Raw genomic sequence first — 15,377 nt, forward strand, 5'->3', positions numbered from 1 at the left:
TACAAAAAACCGGTGACACTACGTTTCGATATCTGAAATCTGATCTCTTACTCAGGTGAATAACTAACCTAATGTATGTATGTAGTTATCTGCAATCTAAGTTACAATAAACAAATCACCCCTTAGCGTTGTGACACGCATACGCCAGGAATCATAACAATAATGTGTCTCAACTCCATGTAGTGTGCATTAACTGAATAAAAACAAAACAACCCTAATTATTGCCCCTCCCCATCCCCCGGCGCTCGTCATATCACGGTCTTGTGTATGTGGTCTTACTTCTACCGATGATTTTGTCTAATACGACAGTATTATCTCTTATTTCCTTCAATACACAACTACATTTTATGCCTTAAAACACACCGACACGTAACAGTAACACTTTTTCGATATCTAGATAACATAAACTCTTTAGTATGACTGTAGCCTACACACAGGCTGCTTGCCCATGTAGGCTAATTTCCATTGTAGCATACATGTTAATCTGTAATATATAGTTTAATAACTCGTACTTAAATTATATAAATAATATTTATCCAAGTACTATACTTAAAATTAAATTGTTTTATTTTATCGCCACTTAGTAAGTATAGTAAAAGGGTAATGTACAATTTATCAACTGTAAATAAATCTAATATCTTGGTGTATATATTTTTGGAAATAAAAATTGTTTCTATTATATTCTATTAAAACTGAACTACAGAATACGTGTCTGAATAGGTATGCACTCACCAACCAACCACATAAAACAAAGTATTTACTACTGTTTTATATTTATTATAATAAGTTTATCTCAAACAAGTATCTTCTTGCATTTTGAACGCTTCCGTTATTTCACGCCCGGGTCAGTCGCATCTTGATAAACATGATACCTACTGACTCTCAAGTACTGTACACTGATTTACAGGCAGTTTACAATTCCACAACAAGTGTTATAAACTACTCCTGAAATGCAATTCTTTCTTCTGCTTCTCACCCCGCGCACCGTGTGGAGCGCACCTTGTCGTTTCCACTCCACCAGCCGCAGCCCCTGTCCACGGACTCGAACAGTTACGGTCAGCGGTGCCTCGTCTTGGTCTTGGTCTTCCCCGTTTCCGCCGAGGCTCTCCACTTCACGCACAGCTTCGTCTTCGTCGATCCGTTGAACGAGTCGACGGTTCGTGAGATGGCCGGGGAGTTTCCTTCACATCATCGTGATTGAGCAACAATGACCGGCTAGTTGTACAATGTGTGGAATTGCTGTCCAAGTGGATTTAGTGGCACAACGATTAGCGTAGAGGAGGCGGGGTTATGAAGATGGGAGCAGAGCAGTTGCGCTGGAACCACCTCCTCTAAATTAAAATGTAAAAAGGCTCAAAGAAAAAACTACATCACTCAAAATAATATACAATACGTTTCTTTGAGTGAGGGTTCTCAATTATCTAATTCCTCTGTTCGTATCAGATGCACCATTCTCTTTGAGACGAGAGGATGGTATCCCACAATAGCATCGGCGAATATACAAGTTCTCCAAAAAGTCCCGGGATGGTTAAAGATTTTTGAAAGTATTTAAGAAACAAATTTACAGGATATAAAAATCTAATTTAACACATATCCAGTGACCTCAGAGGGGGACAGCCCACAAGGAGTCAGGAGGAAATCTTAAATATAAGTACAGGTCGGTATGCACGGTTTAACGGTTTTGAATAGTAGAGTAAAATACCGCAAACCTGACCTGAAACTGACAACCCAGCCGGGAATGGTAGCCGTTTAAAGCTGGTTTGAATTTACAATTATTAGGTGAATGTAATCAAGTTCATGATAGTTTTATTAATTTATTCACAGGTAAAACTAGAGCAATTTATTGCTGAATCCCATTACAATGGCGTAAAATGGGGATGAAATAGCAATGATTCAGGCATCGTGAGTTTATTATTTACAGTAGTTAATTGCAACAACAATATTCTGGCCGGTTTTTCTTCAATGTCAGCAGTAAAAACATTTAAAAAAGAAGCGTGAATATAACCTTGGGACAGGTAATTACGCCCAGATCAGAAACCACGATGGATAAAATACGAGAGTAAGATTATAAAGGGTTACTAGGCAGAAACTGTCTAAACTACCCACTAGTATTTGTCACGGTTAACAAATCTGTTGATTTGAATACTTTAATAATATTTTGACAAATAGCGATTTGCGAGGATGCTGTTGGAAAAGAATAACAAGCCACGATCGAGGTTTCTAGTTTGCATGCTTAATACATTCTCAGAACATACCGTTGAAACTGAATATTTACAGTATTTGAATTGATAATGGAGGCGAAATCGTTGGAATTCCTGACTCCGTCCAGGGATTGCAAGTCTTCCTGAACCTTTTAAGTATGCAATTCATTGCAGTTAGAAGCATGTTTGTGAAACAGTTATTTATGGTAGGTGGAATAAATCTTATGGAGTAATGACCCTTCAATCGGTTTTAATAGTACTCCATCAAGGTCGTTGATATCTCACTAGTACAGATTCTTGCACTATTGTTATTCTCACAACTGGAAACAGGGGTAAACGCTTTTATTTAACCGGTTGTTGACTAATTGTTATACACTCTGGGTACCGTGACTGTTGAGGACTAGCAACAATGATGCGTTAAGACCTCTTCACACCAAACGTATCCGAGATAGTAGTATGATGTCTTTCGTGTCCCATCCAAACAGATGCAACCTACAAGACCTATTTCCCCAGCACAAGCTCACAGGTGCTTGGATAGTTTACTTTCCAGCGCGAGAAAAGTTGAGTCTAGATACACAAGCGTCAGATATCCAAGGTTCGAAGTGCGATCCCACTCATTTTCTTACAGAATACCTAAACAAGTTGGCATTTGACTAAATGGTATCTGCTAGAAATTCCAGCACTATTCTGACCGTTTTGCAAAAATCTTTTTACTATTTTTCGAATAATTTATTACATGTAATTTTTTTTTGTTCACCGCGAAATATACTAAATTATTATAATAAGTGTAGGCAATATTAATTCTTGCAATATAAACCAAGTTAATCATAGTACTTATACTTATACTTTGTAAAGTACATATACTCATAATGTTATTTGTACTACGATACTGAGTTTGTCTCTACTACCATTCTCCCCCCAACTACCAAGTGGTCTGCTCGGTTGACCAGTGGTGCGGCGTGCTCTGTGCTCAGCCCATGTGAACAGCGATACACCATCACTACCATTAGTGGAAGCGGTACGGTAACCGACAGCCACGCAGGATGCACTCGAGGACGTACGCAACCACTGGTGGAGGGGTCATCACTCGTTTCAATGGAGTGGCCATTTAAATATTTATGTGCTCAGAATAAATACATACATACCCATGCGCGAGAAAGAGGTACATTCGACATTTAAGGTTTATCTCGGCAGTGCATTAACAGTTCGGCAAACGATAGACTATGCATGATAGATGATGTGGTGTTGCTGTTTTCATTTCACAAAAAAACTCGCTTCGTTTACCAACTTCACAATTGTTTCCGTACGATGTACCCGTATCAAATACCGTACTATTCGATCCAAATTTACAAAACATAATACATTTGGCACCGATTTAATTTTAAGACCTCTTTACACAGCAAGAATTAATACTCGGCGACGTCTTAAGACGTCATAGCACCGGAACTGGTTAAACTTGGTAGCGCAGTAACTGGTTAAGCTTGGTAGCGCGGTAACTGGTTAAACTTGGTAGCACAGTAACTGGTTAACCTAGGTAGCACCGTAACTGGTTAAACTAGGTTGAACAGTAACTGGTTAACCTAGGTAGCACCGTAACTGGTTAAACTTGGTAGAACAGTAACTGGTTAACCTAGGCCTAGGTAGCACCGTAACTGGTTAAACTTGGTAGAACAGTAACTGGTTAACCTAGGTAGCACCGTAACTGGTTAAACTTGGTAGCACAGTAACTGGTTAACTTGGTAGCACAGTAACTGGTTAAACTGGGTAGCACAGTTTATGTCTATTGCTAGTTGTATTCTCATAAACAATTTAGCAACTGATTATTTTGTAAATGTTACTTCCTAATAACAATACGTTCAGCGAAATCTAAGTCATAAATGATTTATTCGGCCAAGTTAGCAAACAATATTGCATTAGCAAAGACTTATTAATAGTTAAGCGTTTAAAAAGATCATGTCCTTAGGAATATTGATAAACGTCGTTATAGCTGCATAGTTGTTCCGGTTCTGAGACTGTAAGAATGGGTGAAAGGGGCCGAAAGCGCTTAATTTTTCCACAAACATTTACGTCAATCAAGGATATTTTTCGGAGGGAAGCGCAGATATAATAAAATAACTTTAAATTTTAGATCTAGTTATAACACAATTACTACGTCCTCTTGGCATTAAATTAAAATATACACATAACATAAAAACGCGAGCCCTGTGGGTGGGTAAAACATTTTGCTTTTAGAGACGCCTAAAGTTGACTCTTTGAGTTATAATCCAACAAAGTAGACAGCCAATATTATACTTCTCGGTCCAACATTCTTTTGCCAAATCAAATTAAATATGATATTTGGAACACCTCTTTGTTAGATGATCGAAACATCTGCTCGTATTATTCGCATGGTTTAGTATATTCATACTACTTATACATCTCAACTGGCTTATGCTTTTAATACAAGCCTAATGTATAAAGTTATATTATTCAATTTGTAATTTGAAATCACACGGTGGTTCCACTTGGTATTTTAGTGACGGTTTACGTTTACAACACAGACATCGTGCGTTCATTCAAGGTAAACAAAATAGATTTTATTAAAAAATATATAATTTTTAACTTCTCAATGACTTATAAAACGTGAAATAAATAAACATACAATATTTACTTAAATGTAAAATACTCGTTATTAATTACAAAATAATAAACGCTTTAGATCTTATTTTTTTACATAAATTAAATATTGCTTTTTGAAAGCCTTTTAGCGATAGTGCATTTGATAGTCAAAAGGTAATTGATCCTGTGCATACCTTTCTATTGGTGCTACGTAAATGCAATTTATAGTGTAAACTCGGAAAGTGCGAGCCTTGCTTGTAAACGGTAAATGTGAAATTCAATTCCTCCCTTAAATTAAAACCTAAAAGTTTACATTCAAATTTGACGTACAGATATTAGGGCCAAGAGAAATATATAACATAACAATAACAATAATATAACAGTGTATTCTTTTAAATCCGATGACTGGACTGATATAAACGTTAAGCTAAATTTATTTGATTATTTATACAAAGGATGACAAAGTGTACAGATATATCAATGGTTGGTTGTATTGATAGAAATGTATAAATGTGAGCTTTTGTCGGCGACCGGAATAACTGTACTTTTATAAATATATTTCAACAAGTCTGTTTATGGCACATCAGACGCTCAGATATGGGGGCAGGCACGGGAATATCTCTGTCCATTGCATGTGGTGGACATAAATAATCAAGGAATACGATTTAAACGTATTATATAATTAGTTAGATGCTATATTTAATGTCAGCACTTTATTGTTAGTATGAAATGTGAAAAAATAATTCCACTTGGTTAGTATGAATTGAGAGTATTTTAAAATTAATCAAATATAAATTGATTTAAAAAAAAGTATATCCAATTAATAAAAAACATATTAACCAAACAATTTAAATGTTTAATCGAACAATACTATTTTTTTGTAATAATTTCATAAAATTAATCCCACAACAAAAATAAACTACTTATTAAAACAAAATTATTTATTACTGGAAAAGTAAAACAAATAATTGCTTAAATAATTCAAACAAACAGTGACAAGACGTTCTTCGGGCGCAAAAAGTTTGTGTCAGAAGTGGGATTCGAACCCACGCCCTCAGATGAGGACCAGAACGCCCAAACCGTGTTGAACACGGCAAGGTTACCCTTGAGTCTGGCGCCTTAGACCGCTCGGCCATCCTGACATACATACTGGGGCGAGTATTTATCACTAGTCAGTCGGTTACGTAACACATTCTTTAATTTTGTTGTGTTGGTAAGACGTTTTAAGTTTTCAATTTGTGTGTAACATTTAGACTACCACCACATCACAAGCAAAATGGTATTTCTACAAATTCGGTTGGTACAAATTAATACAATAGTTATTACCCATATACCTACTTATTTTTATATTCCAAATAACAGTTTCAAGAATTATAAAAACATACTATTTTTAAAGGGAATTAATAATATTCTTATTCATATTTGCGTTAGTAGTGAAAATGTTATATGGTAGCTTTATTAAATAAATTTGAACTGTTATAGAGAATAATTATTTATTATATACCATAGTATAAAACAACTATTCCCAATATTTTTAACCAATGTTAATATAGTATAGAATTTGTTTCAACATAATCTGGACTTTTGGTTTTATTATAAGTACAACGCCAGAAGATAACAGGTTATATTCCTATTTCTTCATATGTAACATGCGTTGTTACTAAAGAACCCATGAATACTATACGAATTTTTTCTATTTTACATATACAATGAGGTGATAAATTAATTGTAATTTATTTAAACAAAATTATTTATTTCATTAACCATTTTCAGATAGCTAGTAGAACCTGCAATTTAGTGGATCTGACAAATGTTGAGTAACTTAGTAGAATTTCATATGTGTACAATTAATATTATATACAGTGGGCTATAATGAACTGAGATTCTCTCTAAAAATCATAGCATGTATGCTGTACTGTAATTTGTTCTCTAAATACTTGTAGAAATATGAGGTTGAATTAATTTTCAAAATATGTATCTGAATTATTAATTAAAGTACTGTACATTACCATACTTCTTTCTGACTGCAAGTAACGTAGCAACATATGTGACTTCAAGACAAATATGAAATTGTTATCAACCCATATAATATACCCAGAATATGGAGCAAGCAAACTGTAACTGTTACATACGGGTGTACTAGTAGAGAGTCGGGACTGTCTGGGCTTATTCAGGTTAATCATGTCTTATTGTAATTATTTATGAAGAGAAAAATATTACAAGATAAAAATAAGTTTAATTATTTATTTCCAGCATCCTGTTTAATTCTACCCGTTCCATCAAGACTACCTGCAGATTGCAGAATGAGATCCCGACAACTTATCACATCACAGATATGCGCGACTAAAAATACATCAACGCGTTTCGATGTTCACAATGAACGAATTTAACTGTATATGTAATTATATCTCAGCACACATTTGGTTATAAACCAGTTCAACAATGAAGTAGTTTAATGCTGCTTAATGTTCTCCCTGACCAACACAGACAAGAGAGTACAGGACAAGGTCAACAATTGACAGGAATGTTGGTCCAGCATTGATAAGAAACATGCTATACTAAATGCAGGACAACATAAAGCTGCTAGACAAAACTGGTTTTAAGCCGAATCAGACTGTACCGCCGTAATGTTTGAACGCTTGTTAGGAGCCAATAACATTGTACATTCTAAACTACAAGTTACATTCTTTTACGTCTACTGCAACATCCCTTATAAATGTACAGATTTTACACGTTACACCATCTTTTACAGGAACCTGAGTCTATTTCTAACTGAACACACAACTGTATGAACGAACAAAACGCAAGAGAAATACTATGACTAAATTAATAATTTTATCTATTATGGGTTGCCTCCTGAAGCTAATTCAATTAACGCAACAAATCACATACGTTGATCGTATTTTTATCAATGTAATTTAAATTGTTACTGCAGCTTAGAGCTATCTTTCGTCAACAAGAAGAAACTTGAACTTTTCTTCAAACATTACACAATTAAAAAAAAACACAACACTAACGTAATAGGTAATTAAACAACAACGACGATAAAACATAACGAATGTAAGGACATTTACAGTGTATTGATTAAATTTACAAAGCTGTAACGGTAAACTTTAATCAAGAAATCACAGTGTATTACGTATTCAACAGTTAGATATATTTATATGAATAGAATTAATAATCTCCGTACCTATTTTACTGGAATTTATTAAAACTTTACCAATTCATTTTAAACACTTGTCTATAAAAATAATGAGTTTTTTAAAGTGTACTTTTAAGTTTGTAATTTTCATTTATACACACGAATTAAATTAGTTGTACACTTTGGGGGTAAGCGACGTGAATACGAGTATACTCGTATAATTGATGATTTTCTAGAGTTCATTTTAATAGCTTAGTACTGTGAACAAGAAAAAATGCAACTGCAAGGTAAAAACTGTTTACAGTTATGCTCCGACTCACATGCCTATCTTATCGTGTGAAAGGAAAATCCTTTTCTTCCTTTGAAGCTGGTATTTGAACGGCCATGAACTTAAATATTAAAAGTAAAAGAGACATTTCAAACCAATTTTAGTCAACTCTTTTGAAATGAAGAATCCTAAAAGGGTGTAGACTGAGTTAAAGATTGGATAGCTTCATAACTATAACATAATAACCAAAAATTTAATTGAACGAAAAACAATCTTAAATTTTTTAGTTGAAATTGTTTGTGAATTCCCAAACGAGGAGGAAAGTTTGGGGGCATCTCCCACCGGCAGCGACCGTTCTGGTACACTGGCACGACGACATGGGAGGGTGGCCAGCCCGGCACAGCGATGGGAACTGCCCTGATAGCATCGCCTTGCAGTCATTACACACGGAGTAGTAGGGGTCACAGACCCGGCCTTGTACAAGGCGAACTGATAACAGGGTAGAGGCGATTCTGTGTAGTAGGTCTGCTGATAACAGTTCAAAATACGAAGGATTGGTCTCCAGGGAGCTGATATCGAAGGTATCATCTTAGGCACGACTTGGACTTGTGAGTAGATCTGACGATATTCCTCTTGTATTTTGATTTTGGAACAATCGTTCAATAGGCTTGAGAATTTGACACATGTGGTTCCAAACGCAACAATGGGGGAAGCTTAAATGTGAGGGTAATTAAAAAGAACCTATTATGATAACATTTTCAAAATACGAAGGATGGTCTCCAGGAAGCTGATATCCAAGGAATCATCTCAGGCGCGACTTGGGCTTTTATGTTTGTAGATCTGTTGAGATTCCTGTATTTGGATTTTGGAACAATCGTTCAATATAATTGAGAACTTGACACATGCGGTTCCAAACCCAACAATAAGGGGAACCTAAAATACGAGAATAATTTAAAAGAACCTTGCAGAAGCAAGCGATTCGAATAATAGCTAATTTGAATTTGAGAGAGTCATGTAGAGAAACCCTCAAAATGTTTCGGCTTTTGACTCTGCCAAGTCTCTACATTTTCGAAACAACTCTATTCTGTATGTTTAAATGTGTGCCATAACAACTGGCTAAGACATGACATCCGTATGAGACCAGAGCCAGAGTAAACTACCGTAGGCCTACTGGTAAACACAGAACGGTGGTTTATGGACATCGCCCTCACATTTCATGAACAAGCTGCCCAATTTTTGTAAAGAATGCCGTGACACCCAATGTGCTAAAAACTTGTTTGAAACGCTTTTTAGCGTCACAAGCATTTTATAATGTTATCGAGTTTTTGGCATTTGACTGGGAGATCACCCAATCACAAGATTGACTTAGGCACTGTAGGTGGAAAATTGGCAAATGGATGAAGGATGCATGAATGCTGAATTTTATTGTATGTTTTAATGAGATCCTGATGTGGTAAGAATGTACATAATTTTAGCTCTGAACTCGAATTGACTTTTGCTATACATGTACTATACCATGTCTTCGCAATAAACATTGATTGATTGATTGAACCTATTACGCATGTAAACATCTACATCTGTTTATTTATTAGGATACGGACACACACACAATACGGCACGGCCGGGCACGTTTCTATTGCTAGCCAGTATATTAGCACTGAGCAAGGTTAATCATATGTTATTTTTAGGTAATCCCTACATGCTTATCTATAGGTATTTGTAGTTGTAGATTGAGGTGTGTGTAGGGAAAACTGCAATATGGCAAATACCATTATTTATTTTCAAATTTGGACCGAACTGAAAATATTTGGAGTATTACAGTGTCAGATAAAAACTTACATAGATCGTTCAATGGGATAATGTATTAACATTTACTTTCTTGTTTATATATACAGTCTCAGTTTGTGTTTTCAAGAATCCTGACCTTTCTCAGAAATCATTTCACCAATACAATACTGGGCAATACAATACAAAACTACAATGCTGGAAAAATCTACATGTTTACGGGAGCAATAACCCTGCATTACAACAGTTAAAAGCTTATACATACGTTATTTACTGATCGATTTTTATGTTGTTTGTATTAAAAAATGTTTGTAACAAAATGTAGCAACTTAGTCACTGTTCCAAAGTTTTAATAGAAAGATAATTGAGCCAAATGTGAGTTTTTTTATTTAAATTGGTAAAAAAACACACACACTTACATACCATAAACTAAGCATTTCGGACCCATGTTTATATTCAAGTTTTATTTTTTCTTGACAAGTAGAAACGAATTCCCAAAATATTTCCGGAGAGTTCGTGGTTATGCGAAGATAGGCTTGAGAATTTGATACATGTGGTTCCAAACGCAACAATGGGTGAAGCTTAAATGTGAGGGTAATTAAAAAGGACCTATTATGATAACATTTCAAAATACGAAGGATGGTCTCCAGGAAGCTGACATCCAAGGAATCATCTCAGGCGCGACTTGGGCTTTTATGTTTGTAGATCTGATGAGATTCCTGTATTTGGATTTTGAAACAATCGTTCTGAATAGGATGTTTTGTTTCCCTATAACCACGGAGTGGGCTTATTATGGAGGGGCCGACCCCCTTTTAAGCCTTATTCTGCCTGTCCCCATGGGCCACTGGCCTGTGCGAGGATCTTATCAAACATAATAAGGGGATAGTCGATAAACTCCAAAATCGATGGTGCTGATAAAAGTGCCCTACGGTCACAAACAGGATTTAAATCTGCGTTTCTCTAACTCAGATCCCAAGTCCGATGTCTTAGATCGGCACTCCCCGAGCGAACTATAACTGAACTAGTCATTGTTATCAACCATCGAATCGTGCCAAGGAACAATGATATGTCTGACACAATAGTGAAACTTTGCTTCAAAAATCCACAACACGTTTCCTATCTTTTAATGATCTACAAAGACCAGGACTTTAGCTCTAGAAGCTACACTCCCTGTCAGTATCTTTTCGACCTCCATTAAAATCACTTTTCGTTAGTTCTCTTTCGCAAGATAATTATTTACTGATGGCTTAGAAGATTCTGGAAAATCTTGGAGATTACGTAATTTCTGAGTGCGAGAGTCAGTCCAACATTAATTTCCAATATTGGTTAATTGTCAAAAAAAGGAATTCACTAGCGATCTGGTTAAAAATCAATAACTATATTCAAATTACTTCAACTCAATATATTTACATTCACTTACTCGAAACTTGGATTGGACTAGACAAATGAACTTTTGTCAATGTTATTACACCCAGCATCTTGTACAATCCCAGAGGATCTCTCGAACACGTAACCGTTCCTTTGGGAGCTTGTGGGATGGTTGGGGACGAGAAAAGGGATTGGCACATTTATTGTTCCCAAGGCAACGCTCAGCCTAGATTTTTCTGTCGCGATTACAGACTCTTAGTTATATTAGGTTACAGTTTAGGATCTCAACAGAGTGTGTGGTTGATTTATAATTACGCGCCTTAATACAACAATTCTGTGCCATATTTAAAAATTCATTATATAAATAGTTTATTAATAGATTTGTACTCTTTGTATTAACATTTTTATAAAAGACCAATGAACGATTATATAACACTTTTGACCAAACCGATTGTGCGGTAATTAACCCTACCCCACATCAATCTAGGAATGAAACTAGTAAGATCTTAGAAATGCAAATGCAAATTATAGGTGCAGTTACAAATTTTATTGAAATGATGTACAGGTATACGTTTTGTAGAGTTAGGTTGTAATACATTTTGCCACATACATTATAAGATCGCAAGGGAATTTTAACGAATACTATTGAAACGAATACCAGACAATAACTAATCATAGGTTGTGTCGGTTTGTAAAAAGTGGACTGCTTTCACTTTTGAATAAGCCATTCGTTCAAAACTGAATATTTATAGGTATATCAGGAACGTAGCCAAGAAAAAACATTTTGGGGGTTCAGACAACTGATATTTTCCCATAGTGGACAGAGAGTAAAGTCCCATTTTGTTCCTTAAAATGTTTTGACCCGTTTCTTTGTTGAACACGATCTTTCAGCAGTACATGTCAGTAATAGTGAATTATTTAAATAATAATAATCGTTTTCTAAAAAAGTAATTGGAAATTTGAACATTTGAACATTTGGGGGGGCGGATCCCCGGACTCCCTCGCTGGCTACGTCCTTGGGTGTATCTGGTATAAGCATAACCTCCCCAAATGTCTTAAACAGCACTTTACTGATCAAGTCCTTCCGAAATACCTGTACCCCTTATTCTCATAACAAACACAAAACTCTCTGGAAAAGAAACCCTTATTTTTTAATCCCTGATAGCAATAACCCTCCCCCGGCACCTAAATGATATGGCCAGATATTCTCCTGGGTACATTAAACCCTCTGAGAAACTTATTCTGCTGATAAAGAATACTGTCTTCTTATTCTCATAACAGACACCACTCCTCGTACAAGAACCACGTGTTCTTTTAAACCCTCGTAAAATTAATCTCCCCTTGGAAATTTCCTGGTATGGCCAGATAATGTCCCCTAATCTGAACAAATTACAACGTCTGATCACTGCACTCTATTCTTTTTATTTACATACCGAGAAAACAAGAGGTTCTAGCTCAAATCTGATGGCAGAATCAGTTTTAAATTTCTTACAAAAAACGTCCAGTCACTTTTTGTTTCATCTCCAACAGTTAAGCCATAATACGCCTTCAAAGTCACAACTTTGCTTAGGTCCAGAAAATTAAACAAACTACGTTCTAATTTTAATTCATGGGAAACCTCATGTCAGAATTCATCAATTTCCTCTTATCTCCGAATTTACTAACACCAGAATAGGGGTCTATTTAAACCAGTAAAAATTATCTGCAATGTTTTTAAAACTGAAATTAATATATTTAGTCTGTTTAACACACAACAATATGTGATTTATGGTAAACCACCAATGATAAGATAATTCACACGTTATTGCTATATTTACTGATTCTTAGTCCACTTTCCATGTGTAGCGGCAAAGAATGTTAACTTCCCTTGTGGTTTAGCACCACAGAGATCATTAATATAGATTATAAGTATAATTACACGTTAGGAAATAGCGTCATCATCCATTTTATAAAAAAAACTAGGAGCTCCGCAAGCAATTTGTTTTAATCGAAGTTCTTGCTTATTTAAACAAAGCACTTGTGTATGATGTAAAATTATATTTTTTAAATAAGTAAGCATACATCAGTATAATTACAGTGTTCATGGACAAGACGGTAAGAGGATAAAGCACTGATTCTTTTCAGGTTTTTCCGCGTATATACGCATTCTGTAATGAATCACGTCACCGACGCCACAGCCGAGTTTGTTGCATTATTCTGTTATCTGCATTTTACAACTGATCAAGCACTGTGTGTGTATTTAACATTTATAGAATTAAAATGTTAAATGTTTCAGCCTCTTTGATGCACGTCAGCTGAAACATCAAAGAAGGTTTAAAAGTTACAACAGCTATCAGTTTTAGTTTATTGTAAAACATAATATTAGAATTATTTTTCAAATGTAATCCTAAAGTGTTTTGGAACATTTGCCTCGATCTTTCTCTTTTCCATGGATTTCAACGAATATTTAAAAAAAAGAAATGAAATTGCCTCGAGATTAGTGCTTAGTAACACATTTAGCAATAAATTAATGTTTTATAAGATATGCATCAATTATAATTATACTCAATTTGAAATCTTTACTGTGTATCAAATAAAACTGTACATTTATAATGCCGTACTATAAACAGGAATTGACAGTTATTTTTATAGGGGTTATACTCATGTTATGGCGTCTGTACCGAGGACATTCATGTGTAATCCACTAGTGCCTTTGTATCGCGCATTGCGTTGTCATGTGTCTCTTGTGCGTACTAACGTTCCGTCCGGTAACATTCGTGACTAACAACAATCGATTATCGATACTGATGAATATATTTGCCAATCGATTTTTAAAGGAACAAACAGACTCTGTATCAAAAACCTAGTAATGCCCAGATCATAACGGGAAACAAAAAATATCTAAACATTATTCCGCCCGAAACAATCTCACGTCTAAAACGTTCCCGCCCGACAGAGTGGGGGAAAATAATCGCGCGCGATCCCCATTTTTCGGGACCCGACTCTCTCTGCATCCAAACATGCCATACATGCATAATATATACATCTCCAAGACGGCAGAACGGCCGGCGTTTTCTTTCTTTTGTCAGCATTTACTTCCCGACACGACACGTTAGCTCAAAAACATAAACCGACACAACGAAGTGACGAAAAACCTGCCAGAACGTGACTAAACTCTTACCAACCAATCCAACAAATTAACTTCGTCACACGTGTTACTGTGTCACGTGCTAGTGTCATATAATTGGCGCCAGTTTGTTCACAAATCTGTTTATACTGCAATATTTCATTGCAATCATGGCTACACACAACACTAATATATTAGTATTATTTTATTTTTAACTTTGATTTTGACCTAAAAATCAATAAAGTGTTGCACCAAGACGATCCTATGTGCCAAAAGTCTCTATGATCCTTTTATCATAGGTTATCGCACAGAAAGACACGATTTTAATAAGGACCTGTCGGATCCTTAAGAAAAGTTTACCGAATTTTTTTTTATCTAATTATATGTACAACCGCATTATGTACATATATACATACTATATATACATATAGTAGCAATGTCAGTCAAATATATCAAACAGTTAGACCAGAAACTCGAAGCACGATTATTGTTGCTGACCGAGTGACGCAAACACATTTGTTTTCTGCGAGTGTCTCGAGTGCACGTGGCAAGTTGAAGGTGACGAGCTGAAGGTCGGGCGGTTGCAGAAGAGTAATATATGTGCAAATATTAACAAGTGACAGTACAACATCTGAAGGTGTGATCAGGTGTGGGTGACTCACGACGACAAGGTCACCGCCACACCTACACACACCACATTCGGGCACACCACGGTGTGTTTTACTCTTGTACATTTTAGTCACAAGGCCACTGCTTAAATATGGTGCAATCTGTCTATGGTTGGAATTTTTAGAGTTATAGAACATTTTTGTCACAGTAATATACCATAATTACAGTCAGGAAAAATAAAATAAGATGTGTTATTATTCCATGAGTAATAAGAACTTGAAGGAGCATATCAGGAAATCT

At 35.5% G+C, this 15,377-nt stretch overlaps 1 protein-coding gene and 1 non-coding gene across 3 annotated transcripts in view; both read right to left on the minus strand.

The window, feature by feature from the left end:
- Positions 1–15,377, minus strand: part of LOC124357695 — a 354,027-nt gene that overhangs the window by 284,745 nt on the left and 53,905 nt on the right. The gene's annotated exons all lie outside the window — the stretch shown is intronic.
- Trnal-caa lies at positions 5,825–5,941 on the minus strand. Its single transcript has 2 exons — positions 5,904–5,941; positions 5,825–5,870 (listed from the first exon to the last, which is right to left on the minus strand). It is a non-coding gene; the product is annotated as a tRNA-Leu (tRNA).

This window comes from Homalodisca vitripennis, chromosome 3, assembly GCF_021130785.1.
Source record: "Homalodisca vitripennis isolate AUS2020 chromosome 3, UT_GWSS_2.1, whole genome shotgun sequence".
NCBI lineage: Eukaryota > Metazoa > Arthropoda > Insecta > Hemiptera > Cicadellidae > Homalodisca > Homalodisca vitripennis.